The 12,569-nt window shown below is 43.9% G+C and overlaps 1 protein-coding gene across 1 annotated transcript in view; it reads left to right on the forward strand.

Annotated features, from left to right (window-relative positions):
• Positions 1–369: 369 nt before the first annotated feature.
• VIT (vitrin) overlaps positions 370–12,569 on the forward strand; it is a 59,312-nt gene continuing 47,112 nt past the window's right edge. Inside the window, exon 1 of the mRNA XM_056852610.1 lies at positions 370–583. The gene's annotated coding sequence lies outside the window, so the exon portion shown is untranslated. The remainder of the gene's footprint in view (positions 584–12,569) is intronic.

A 12,569-nucleotide genomic window follows, 5' to 3' on the forward strand; every position in this document is an offset into this window, starting at 1 on the left:
CCCTGTCTATTGATTATATTTCCTCTTTGCTGTCTGTCCGCTAACGGTGAATAGATTCTAATAAATATGCTATTTGAAATCCCTCGCTCATGATGAAAGAAAAGTAGCAACCTCAACAGTACTGAGCACACAAAGAAACTCTGAAGTCATAAGCCAAAACAAGAGTCAAGATAGTCTTGGATTTCCATAAGGCTCTGACAAAAACAGTACATGCCAATTTAGTTCTCCCTCTATCAGAATCCCCACCAGGAAGAAAAAAAAAGTGGGAGGGAATAGAAATTTAAAAGTGCACCGCCTAAGTCAGCAGCTACATCAATGTAAGGAGCTCTGTGTTTGTGGTGACAGAAAGAGAGGGAGGGAGGGAGAGGGAGAAGGAGTTTAATGTGTCTTTCAAACTACTGGGAGCTCGACGGGAATGTTTGATGAGAAAGAAAAAAGGTGCCCTGGACTCCTTTTCCTCCTTGTTTCTGATTCTTTAGACTAAAACTGTCTGACGTTTGTGGTGTAGAACATCTTGGAAAAAGTAACCCAGGTTTACAGGGTGGAGAAAAGGACTTTAAAAAAAACATACACCTCCAGCAAGGTAATACCAATTATTTCCCTACACTTTTTTTACAGATTTAATTTTGAAGGGGATGGGAACAGTGGGGAGTAGACTATTTTTTAAAAATTATTGTTATTTTTGCAGTTTTACGCTGTATGCATATTAGGAGATTCCCTGAGGGTAAGAAGCATAAATGAAATTGCACTAGAGTTGATATAGATTTTGTAAATTATTAGTATGCCTACGACGTTACATACACACACACACATGCACACACAAATAGCATCTGCAAGTTTTTATGGATATTATCTTATAACCTGAAAGTATTTTTCAGGCAAGACAGTAGGTATATAATTTGTGTTGTCCTTTAAACTTGTATTCATTTTCAAGCATGGCTTTCATTCCAACCCTCCCCTTTTTCCTTGCCATTTCGGAATTGCACAAATATTGGGTTAAGATGTTTCTCTAATGTTGTTTTCAGTAAGTTTCTGTAAAGTTAGTGGTGTTTTTTTTTAAAAAAATTTTTTTTTACTGCTATCTATTGGGCAATGACATTGTTGTTAAAGACGGTCCATTTGGAAATGAGGGACCTTCTTTAAATTAAGGAGAATCTGGCCTTGCCGACAAAACCAACTGACTGAGCCAATGGAAGCACATTCATGAGACCCATAGAAGGATGAATTTGTGTTATAGTACTTAACTGGTTTGGGAATCTCTTATTACTATACTAATTTCTGGAGGTAAAGCATATTGCATCCTCATGCAATTTGATTCACAATTTCATGTTACTATGAGACTTTTTTTAATGTTGGCCTTGGTAAACTAACTCAGCAACCCTTCCAGAATTGAAATAGCAGTGTGATTGTACATGTGTGTGTGTGTGTTGGGGCAGTAGAGGAGTCTCTTTTCTCCCCCAAATCGCCTTTTGTGCTGAATGGCTGCTATTCTAGGAAGACTTTGAAGAGGGCTAGCTCTATCAAGCTTGTCACTGCAGCTTACCTTCCCCTAGAGAGATTGGATTCTTGATAAGTCTCTACAATGTGATTTGTGTCCGACCAGTAGCAACATGTACTGACTGCCCCAAGCAAACATTTCAGGGAGCGAAAGAGAGCTCTGAATGCTTGGCTGATACCTGCATCACTTTTAAGGCAATAAAGAAATTATATAGTTCAGGAAGGAAAACGTTTTGGGACAGAGAACTTTCTTTCTTTCTTTCTTTCTTTCTTTCCTTCCTTCCTTCCTTCCTTCCTTCCTTCCTTCCTTCCTTCCTTCCTTCCCTAAACAAGTCCCAGAAGCAAAACAGAAAGCAGCTAAAATTGTCATTGTTCATTAGCATGTCACTGCAAAAGGAATTCAGTCAAAGGCACAAGATTTTCAAATGGGATTGTACAAAAAAGACAATCAGACAGCTTGCATTTAGCCATGGTAAACAATGTGCATATTTGTATAAGGAACACAGAAGGATTCAGACCACTGTTAGACTAAAAGATTTGTCTTTTGAGCTAATTGCTGAATGCGGATTGCCACCAGATTTTGAACAGACTTGTTTCTCATCTCATTTTAATCTGATCTGACAAATTGCTTGGCAGAGAGGAGGTTTCTGTAATAACATGGAGATATATTCATCTTTTTTGTTGTAGAAAAGCGTGAATAAAACAAAAAAATCAGAAAACACCATTACTAGCTCTGGTTAAATTTGACTCTGGGCTGAGGTATAGGTTCGAGCACAGTAAAATCATGCATCTTTATATCTGCAATGTTAGGGTTGCCAACCTCCAGGTAGCACCGGGAGATCTCCCATTATTACAATTGATCTCAATGACCAGGATCGGATCCCCTGTAGAAAATGGCTACTTTGGAGCATGGAGTCTATAGCATTATACCCTGCTGAGGTGCTTCCCCTCCTCAAACCCTGCCTTTTCTAGGCTCCAACCCCCCTCCCCAAATCTCCAGGTATTTCCCAACCTAAAGCTTGCAACTCTATGCAATGTGCATGGCTATTTCATCACTGCACAGGCTTCTGAGGCCCAGTCAGTGGCAGTACGATAAAACATCAACCCTCGAAGAACACCTTTGAGAAGGGCAGTGAAGGAACAAGTTCTGGTAAATGTCTTCATCTTCCAGAGATTTTTCAGCCAAACAAAACCCCTTACTTAACACTTTGTTTAGTCAAATTTTCTGTACGCTTGCCAACATTTGCTGTTTTTAAAAGCCAGGTTCTTAAAACTGCTTCCAGATTCTTAAAAATGCACTATTAAATATAAATTAAGCAGATTAAAGATGGCTAGACTTGAAGGCAAAAACATAAATCTATGTGGGGCTTCAGGAGTGGTAAGGGCACATAACGCCATTCCTGGAGTGTATAGATTGGAGTGTCACACATGAGATTGGAGACAATGAACTGGAGCAGTGACAAAAGTCCCATTTTATGTGTATGGATCCTTGATATGTGTACAAGGTGAGACATTACCTTGCCGGCTGCATGGTTAACAATGCAAGTCAAGAAAGCTATAAAAAGTAAAGAGTCTTGTTTTAAAAAGTGGAATGTCTGCTGCAATGAACTGAACAGAAGGGACCACAGGCTCTGGCAAAAAAAAAAAGTGTAAATCAATGATTAGGCACGCAAAAAGAGAACTTCAAAGGAAGTTGCTAAAAGCATCAAGAGAAACAGTAAACATTTCTTTAAATATATCCAGAGCAGGAAACCAGCCAGAAAAGCAGTTGGGTGTTTGAATGACAAAGGAATAAAGGGATTGCTAAAGGAAGATGGGGAGATGGCAGAGAAGCTCAATGAATTTTTTGCTTGTGTGTTCACTGTAGAACGTGTGGGGCATGTAACCATGCCACAGGTACTATTTTCAGGAAGGGAGTCTGAAGAACTGAGTCAAATTGAGGTGACAAGACATGAAGTTCTAGACCTACTAGGGAAATTAAAAATTGATGAGTCTCCAGGTCCTGATGGCATACACCTGAGAGTTTTTAGGAAACTCTCATATAAGATCGTTGATCTACTAACCCGTATATATAATCTATCACTACCAGAAGACTGGAGAGTATCAAATGTTACAGTGATTTTTTAAAAAGGGTCCAAAAAATTACTGGCCAGTTAGCCTGACATCTGACCCAGGCAAATGAGTAGAAACTGTAATCAAAGACAGAATTATTAGGCACATAGAGGAATAGACTGCTGAGGGAGAATCAGCATAGCGTCTGCAAATGGAAATCCTGCCTCACCTGACTTAACCTTTCAACTAATTTAGTAGGGAAAGACTCATTAAACCCTAAGAATTTGGGTCCTGGGTCAAGTTAACATGACAAGTAGAGCTGACAATCAACAACATATTAGTAGTTCAGAAACCTAACCTCCAAATGGTCTTACTCAGAAGTCCGTATGCAAATTGGAAAGGAAAATGGACAAGAAGGAATCCTTTAGAATCATTCACAGAAGACACTGTAGGTTGATGAGCAAACCATCATCTACTCCACCACTATCTTCAAGGATAACTCTCCCAAGAATGAAAAGAACCAATCAAAAGTAATTCCAAAAACATCCACAGACATACCATCAGCGCCTCAAGGTCAACCAGTGGTTGCAGATATATCTATTTAAATTTATCTTTGTTACTATACCTTGCTTTTTAGACTGGCAGCCTACAGTCTAAAACAGGGGTCCTCAAACTACGGCCCGCGGGCCGGATACGGCCCGTCAGGGTCCTGAACCTGGCCCCTTTAAAAAATTGCAGTCGCAAGGTAATGCTGGGAGGAAGTGTGTTGATCCCTGAGGGACGCGCTGGGGTGGAGCGATGACCTTTTCTCCCCCCCCCTTTGTGGGGGGGAAAAGAAAGCGAAGCTTAGCGTGGTAGGGGATGAGCTTGCCCGGCCACCGTAGCTCCCGGGAGGCCGCACCACAGCGGGAGCTCTCGCCGGCCACCGTCCGTGTGCCAGCAGCAGCAGACTGACTGCCAAGCCTCTCACAGCAGCCGCCGCCTGAGCTGAGGTGATGGAGCGATGCTGCCGGAGGCGGCAGCGAACGACGGGCAGCACAGCGGCAATCATGGCCGCCGCCTTCCCGCTCCTGCTGGGCGCCCTCACCCTCCTGCTGGCTCCGGTGGCTGCCTTGATGGAGGCGAAGGAGTGTGACAAGCCCTGCGCCAACGGAGGGCGCTGCCAGCCCGGCACCGGCCAGTGCCAGCCTGGCTGGGTGGTCGACCAGTGCCAGCACTGCGGGGGGCACTTCGGTGAGACGGGGGCAGAGGGAGGGAGGGAGGGGGGATCCCTGGGGGCAATCAGGCGAGGCTCTTTGTGTGCAATGGGGGGGGGTTAAAATAGGGTTGCCACCCTCCAGGTGCGGCCGTGAGATATCTTGGGATTACAGCTGATGTCCAGACGACAGAGATCAGGGGAGGGGCCCTGACTCAGTGCTGGAGCATCTGTTCAGCATGCGGAAGGTCCGAGGTTCAATTCCCGGCATCTCCGATTAAAGGGACCAGGCAAGTAGGTGATGTGAAAGACCTCTGCCTTAGATCATGGCTCAGTGGTCGAGCATCTGCTTGGCATGCAGCAGGTCCCAAGTAGGTGATGTGAAAGACCTCTCTGCCTGAGACCCTGGAGAGCCGCTGCCGGTCTGAGTAGACAATACCGACTTTGATGGACCGAGGGTCCAATTCAGTATGAGGCAGCTTCATGTGTTCATGTATTAGAGGGGAGAGGCTGTGGCTCAGTGGTAGAGCATCTGCTTGGCGTGCAGAAGGTCCCCAGTTCAATCCCCGGCATCTCCCGTTAAAGGGACCAGGCAAGTAGGTGATGTGAAAGACCCCTGCCTGAGACCCTGGAGAGCCGCTGCCGGTCTTAGACAATACTGACTTTGATGGACCAAGGGTCTGATTCAATATAAGGCAGCTTCATGTGTTCATGTGAAGTGACGACCGGTCACTTCCTCCCAGCTCCCTACCCACGGGAGGGAAGAGAGACAAGCCGCGAGGACAGGAGAGCCGCGCCGACTCCTATTAGCCACAGCCACAATCTCATTAGCCAAAAGTAGGCCCATACTTCCCATTGAAATATTATAAGTTTATGTTGATTACAATTGTTCTTCATTTTAAATATTGCCTTGTTTCTCTTATTTTTTGTGCACTGCAAATAAAATATGTGCAGTGTGAATAGGAATTTGTTCATTTTTTTTTCAAACTATAGTCCGGCCCCCAACAGTGTTTGAGGGACAGTGAACTGGCCCCCTGTTTAAAAAGTTTGAGGACCCCTGGTCTAAAAGGATAAAGAGGGTACAACTTTCCTTGTTGATCTCTAGACAATGTTTCTTAAACTTGGTTTTTGCAACACTATAAGCTGTGCTATATTTTTGGAAGCTTTATTTGCATCTGGGTGTAGACACAATAAAAGATCTTCACCAACTGTCAACACTTTTCATAAGAAAACATGTTTTTTACATTTCTGAATACATTGGGCACTATCCAACATATGCTGCTCCTACACAAATTCCACTGGAAAAATGCAGTATTTGTGGGAGCAATAGCTGGGAGATTGTGCCCACTTATTGTTACTGGCAAAGCCAAGCCCCAGCATTCCCCTAGTATGCTTTGGCATACAATTAGTCTAATAGGATAGTAATGTCAAATGTATTTTTTATATTTTTGGCCAACAACATACGGGTTTTCTTTGAAGAAACTGCCATTCTTCATCTGATGTTTCTGCAGGAATCAAAATATCGAGCAGCCTACTGTCCCCAGGGTGGTACCCATGGCTACTAGGTGATGTTTGCCATTAGTGCCCCTGTGGCCCCAATTCTCAAAATGTGAGGCTCACAAGGGGATGAAGGGAGCTTTGACTCTCGAAAGCTTGTACCTTGAAAATCTGATTGATCTCTAAGTGCTACCTGACTCGAATCTTGCCACTCTGTTGACTTGGACATATTTTCATAGAATCATAGAGTTGGAAGGGTCCATGCAGGCCATCTAGTCCAACCCCCTGCTCAATGCAGGATCAGCCTAGAGCATCCCTGGCAAGTGTTTGTCCAGCTGCTGCTTGAAGACTGCCAGAGAGGGGGAGCTCACCACCTCCCTAGGTGGCCGATTCCACTGTTGAACAACTCTTACTGTAAAAAAAATAATCCTAATATCCAGCCAGTACTTTTCTGCCCATAATTTAAACCCATTATTGTGAGTCCTATCCTCTGCTGCAAATAGGAACAGCTCCCTGCCCTCCTCTAAGTGACAGCCCTTCAAATACTTAAAGAGAGCAATCATGTCCCCCCTCAACCTCTTCTTCTCTAGACTAAACATTTCCAAGTCCCTCAGATTTTCCTCGTAGGGCTTCGTCTCCAGGCCCCTGATCATCCTTGTTGCTCTCCTGTGCACCCGCTCCATTCTGTCCACATCCTTTTTGAAGTGAGGCCTCCAGAACTGCACACAATATAGGGAAAAGGTTCTGCCAAAGGTTCCCTGAAGGTTTCCCAAGTTTTAGTTGCTGCAATTTCCCCAAAAACCTAATTAATATTTAGCACCAACTAATAAACAGTGTATAATATACAGGACGGGTATTACAAATGAAAGTTTGATTTTCTGGCTCCAGTTGGTTACCCTACATAAATAACTAATGGTATGTATTTGATAGCATTAGCTCTCCAGGACAGAAAGTAGAAAACACCCTTTTTCCTCAAGCACTTGTGTGCCCATTTGCTAAGCCAATGTTCAAAAATTAACAAAAATAATGCTTCACTTAATGAGTGCAATAAAACATCTGCTGGATGTTCCAAAGGCCAGGAAGAGAAAGTTATTCCTGGAGGCTAGAAAGCTGTCATAAAGACTGAAGAGGGGAAGCGTAAACTAGGCATACCTTTGCCCCACCCCCTTTAAATGTGAATATTAGAAATGGATATGCCCTAGTATATGCTAAATGGACCACTTCATCATAAAGAATTATTCAGCAACCTAGAAGGATGCTTTCACGCATCTTTAAAAAAAGACTTTAACCTTCTGCAGATTCTTTTGCGTACCTGCTATGATTTCCTGGGATGTATCTTTTCAGCATTAAGAATCTCTGCTAGTAAACTACTATCTGACCATGGTGGCCCAGCCCTTTACATCTCAAGCATTTTATATAAATAACATTTCAGAGGCACAAAATCCCAGAGACCCAGTAGCAACCATTGCCCTGTGTTATTCTGGAGGCCAGATTCCAAAGTGGTGTGGGAGATCCTCTGATCCCAGCTCTAAGGGGCAGTAGAAGAAAAATAAAATAAAATATGACCATCAGGCCTATGGCATCGCACCACTTCTGGGGGAAACCCGGAAGTGATGTCACACCTTTCTAGGAACTGCCAATTCCTAGAGAGGTGTGATGTCACTTCTAGGATTTTCCTGGAAATGACATCACATCTTCACCAATGGTCCCCATGTCCCTGCTCCCACTGTCTCCCACTGGTCACCAGGCCTTGCAACCCTATTCATGTGATGTAACTAAAAGTACGTCATGCCACTCACAGAGCAGAATGACAAACCTTACCCTTTTCACAGAAAGCTACTTGCCTCTTTCAACCAGATAACGTTTGATAGCCCAGCCTTGGGCTTAGAGTTGGATGGACCATAGGCCTGCATGGCCAGGAGCTGCCTCATCCAGTTGAAACTACTGCTCCTACCAGCCCCAGAACACCCTAGTGGTAAGCATATGTCACTACAAGGCAAGCTAACAGGCAGCAGCTGCTCCATTCAGGACGAAGATTGTACAAATAAGCCTAATGCAGCTGGAAGGGACATCTTGCAAGAGCTACCTAGCAGCAGCAGGTTGCATTTTTCCATTGCTGATGCTCAAGGGGTCTCAAGGTATACTTGGTAGGTACATACTCAAGGTATACTTGGTAGGTACATGCTAGACTACTAGAACAAAGCTTCTTAAACTGTGGGTCGCAACCCCATATGGGGTCACGTTACTGAATGTGGGGGTCGTGAAAAATTTGGCAACAGTATAAATTTCTTTATGATTTATTATCAGTAAATGTTTGAGTTGTATACCCATTTTATATACCAATATACCCAGGGTTGTGTAACAATTTCTTGGGCGAAAAGGGGTTGCGAGTGGAAAAATAGAGTTACCAGCTCCAGGTTGGGAAATACCTGGAGATTTTGGGGGTGGAGCCAGAGGAGGGCGGGGTTTGGAGAGAGGAGGGACTTCAATGCCATAGAGTCCAATTGCCAAAGTGGCCATTTTTCCAAGGGGACTGATCTCTGTCACCTGGAGATCAGTTTTAATTGTGGGAGATCTCCAGCCACCACCCAGAGGCTGGCAACCTTAGATTAGAACTCTTCAGTTCCATGATGGAAAGAAAAGTGGAATATCAAGACCACTGTCCAGCTGTTCCTATTTACCAGAGCAAGTTCCAACTGTCTGGTACTTGTCCTATAGCTTGCTTTTAGGGGTGGCTCACAAAATTCCGTTGGTATTGTTCAGCTTCCTCTCTTGAGTCTTTAAGGATGCAATCCTAAAAACACTTTCCTATGAGTAAGCCCATTGCATAATATGATACTTTCTTATGAGCAGACTGTGTAGGGGGTAGATGTCTATAGTGGATACGCATATAAATCCATGCATGTACAAATACTAAGGCCCAATGCCATGCTTAGCCTGCGGTTTCACACACTGTGGCTGCTGAGATATATTTTTAACTGTTAATAATAACATGTGGTTGGGCATTTTAAAAAAAACCCTCTTAACAAGAACACCCACTTTGCTTTAAAATTAAAACAAGCTATAGTGGAGTGAATGTGTACAGTAGTTGGAGCAGAGCCTTCAACAACATGTAGAAACATGGAATGGCTTGCATAGTGATTGTTGGTAAGGGTTTTTACATGCACCTCTCTGTTTCTGGCTGAGAGTTGTTGGAAGGTGTGATTCTGAAGCATTTTGGTTGCACTGTATGATAAGGGATGGAGTGATGTGGCTTTAGGCAAAGACAAGCAGTGCTCCCATTTAGGGTCTCATTTCCAGAAGGCCCTGAGGCATGACTTGATGTGTTGCTTCAGACAATAAGACCATGTATGTGATGGAGGCAACATCAAGGGAAGGCCTTGGCCCCTAAGCCTTGCTGTTGGCTCTCCGGAGTAACTGGTTGGCCACTTTGTGAGACAGGGATGCTGGATTAAATGGACCACTGGTCTGATCTAGCAGTAGGGTTGCCAACCTCCCAGTGGTGGCTGGAGATCTCCTGGAATTACAACTGATCTCCAGCCAATAGAGATCAGTTCACCTGGAGAAAATAGCCACTTTGGCAATTGGACTGTAAGCACTGAAGTCCCTCCCCTCCCCAAACCTTGCCCTCCTCAGGCTGCACCCAAAAATCTCCTGCCAGTGGCGAAGAGGGGCCTGGCAACCCTACCTATCCAGCAGGGTTCTTCTTATGTTCTTATGGCTATTTACAAAGCAACACAGATGCACTTGTGCAGTGTAAGGAGGAGAGGGGAAATTCTTCCAGCCAGTCATTTCAGGAAACAAAGGGGCAGGGGGAACTTAAGGATGGTACTGAAGAGAAAGGACTGCCGATTGCTTTTTGCTCTTACTGGATCAGAGAGGTCTTCCTGTCTGAAAAAGCTGCTGCTCCATAGCCATTTCTGAAAAGCACCGTGAGCTCTCTTTTTCCCTGCTGAGCTTCTTCCTCAGCTACCAGCTGCCGCTTAAAGTCCCATAGAGCCCGAGGCAGGTCCTAGATGGAAGCCTCCTAATAGTTACCTTCATCTGTTTAATTGTGTGCATAGGGGAGTGTGGAACAAGTATGAGCAACAACCACATCTGCCTGGTTTAAAGGGGGGGTGTTCTATTGATCTATCTGATCTTAGCACAGATTGTGTGTGCCCTGCCACAGATTCATTTTTCTTCACCTATATATTAATACGCCATTTTAGTACATGATTAAGTACATGAAGGGAGACTATGTAAATACACAGAAATTCTACTGCTAAGCTCTCCTGTATGGAAGGATGTCAAGCTCTGTGTGGACATGTAAGAAAAATTCATAAAATCAACCCTGAGGTGTTTTTCAGGGAACCAGGTCTCACACATAAATTCTTTACTCCTGGACTAAATATATACCTTCAGGGGGAAGTTGGCATCTACAATAGTTCCTGGGCTGCAATGGGTACAATACAAAATTTACACAGTACTTTGTTTTATTTTGTGACCAGAAAGAAAATATATTGAAGCAAGGAATATTATTTCCAGTTGAAAGCGGAAAGCTGAGCTGTTAGCCTAGCCAAGGTTGCCCTGGGGCTGCCAGGTCCCCCCTCTCTTCCGGCGGGAGGCTTTTGTGGCAGAGCTGAGTGGATAGCGTGCATGCGCGCTGAAGCGCCAACGCGCATGTCACTTCCAGTTTACAACTGGGAATTTGAGTGGTAAAAGGCCCTTTAATGTGTTTACATCCGGAAGTGCCGCATCACAAGTGCCCCTTTACCACTCAAACTGGGAGTTTGAGTGGTATAAGGCCTCTAGCGAGGTGGCACTTCCAGTTGTAAACCGGAAGTGACGTGCTGTGGTGTGTACGTGCGTGTGCACGTTTGCCCACTGACCCTCAGCTGGTCGACGGGCAGAGGGGTGAATTGCCTGGGGGTTTGCCCGCCACCACCGGGCACCTGACAACCCTAGGTTGCCCAGAGATTCAAACTGGTTTGCTACCGTTCTTCATTCTTTCCTGTTAATCTGAACAGAGGCTAGAATAAAGAATTCTCAGCACCTGGTCCAATCTACAATTCCCAGGATTCTCTAGGGTAGGAGATCCCATTCAATCTGGTTTTTGGCCTGAGCTTGGAAATGAGGTTGCTTTAGTTGCACAGGTGGATAATCTTTGTTTAATGTTGTTCAAGTTGTTCCTATTGATATTCTTAGACCAATCAGGGACCTTTTCATACAGCTGATCACTCCATTCTCATCCATTGGTTGGAAGATGGAACTGGATTTGGAAGTGTTGCCTTTGGTAGTTTCAATCTTTGGTGTCTGATTAGACAGAAAGGGCAGCGTCAACAGATCAGCACCTGTTTTATAGAGTCCCTGAAGGGTTAATCAACCAGAGCTTTGGGGCTGGGTTTCATTAGTATGCTGATGACACTTAACTCTGTATTTCATTATTTCAGCCACAATCAATGCCATCCAAAATGTCCTATCTTTAACAGCCTTGCTCAGGTCTTGCAAACTGAAAGCTGTTGCTTCCCTTACAGAGTCAATCCATCTCTTGTTGGGTCTTCCACTTTTCCTGCTGCCTTCAACGTTTCCTAGCATGGCTGTCTTTTCCAGTGACTCTTGTCTTCTCATAATGTGATCAAAGTTGGGTAGCCTCAGTTTAGTCATTTTAGCTTCTAGGGTCAGTTCAGGCTTGATTTGATCTATAACCCACTGATTTGTTTTTTTGGCAGTCCACGGAATCCGTAACACTCTCCTCCAACACCACATTTTAAAGGAATCTCCTTTCTTCCTATCAACTTTCTTCAATGTCCACCTTTCACACCCATACATAGTAATAGGGAATATGATGGCATGAATCAACTTGATATTGGTTGCCAGTGTCACATCCTTACACTTAAGAATCTTTTCTAGCTCCTTCATGGCTGCCCTTCCCAGTCTCAATCTCCTTCTGATTTCTTGGCTGCAGTCTCCCTTTTGGTTGATGATGGAGCCAAGGAATAGAAAGTCTTGAACAATTTCAATTTCCTCATTGTCAGCCTCAAAGTTGAGTAATTCTCCTGTAATCATTGCTTTTGCCTTCTTGATGTTCAGCTTTAGTCTTGCTTTAGTCCACCATACTTAAGAACATATAAAGTGATTTGTAAACTTAAAAGATGCTATATACAAGTGAAAAGAGGCTACAAAAAAGTTTTCAGGATCATAGGAGGCTTGCAAAAAAAATTCCCATTCCTCATTACTCCATGAGAGTAATGCTTTTTTCACTACTTAGGTGAGAATTATTGGAACGAAGTTCTTACAATGGGTATATGAGAGGAAGTATATGAATGATAAATGCACAAAAGCATAG

The sequence above is a fragment of the Euleptes europaea genome, chromosome 7 (assembly GCF_029931775.1).
Source record: "Euleptes europaea isolate rEulEur1 chromosome 7, rEulEur1.hap1, whole genome shotgun sequence".
Taxonomy (NCBI): domain Eukaryota; kingdom Metazoa; phylum Chordata; class Lepidosauria; order Squamata; family Sphaerodactylidae; genus Euleptes; species Euleptes europaea.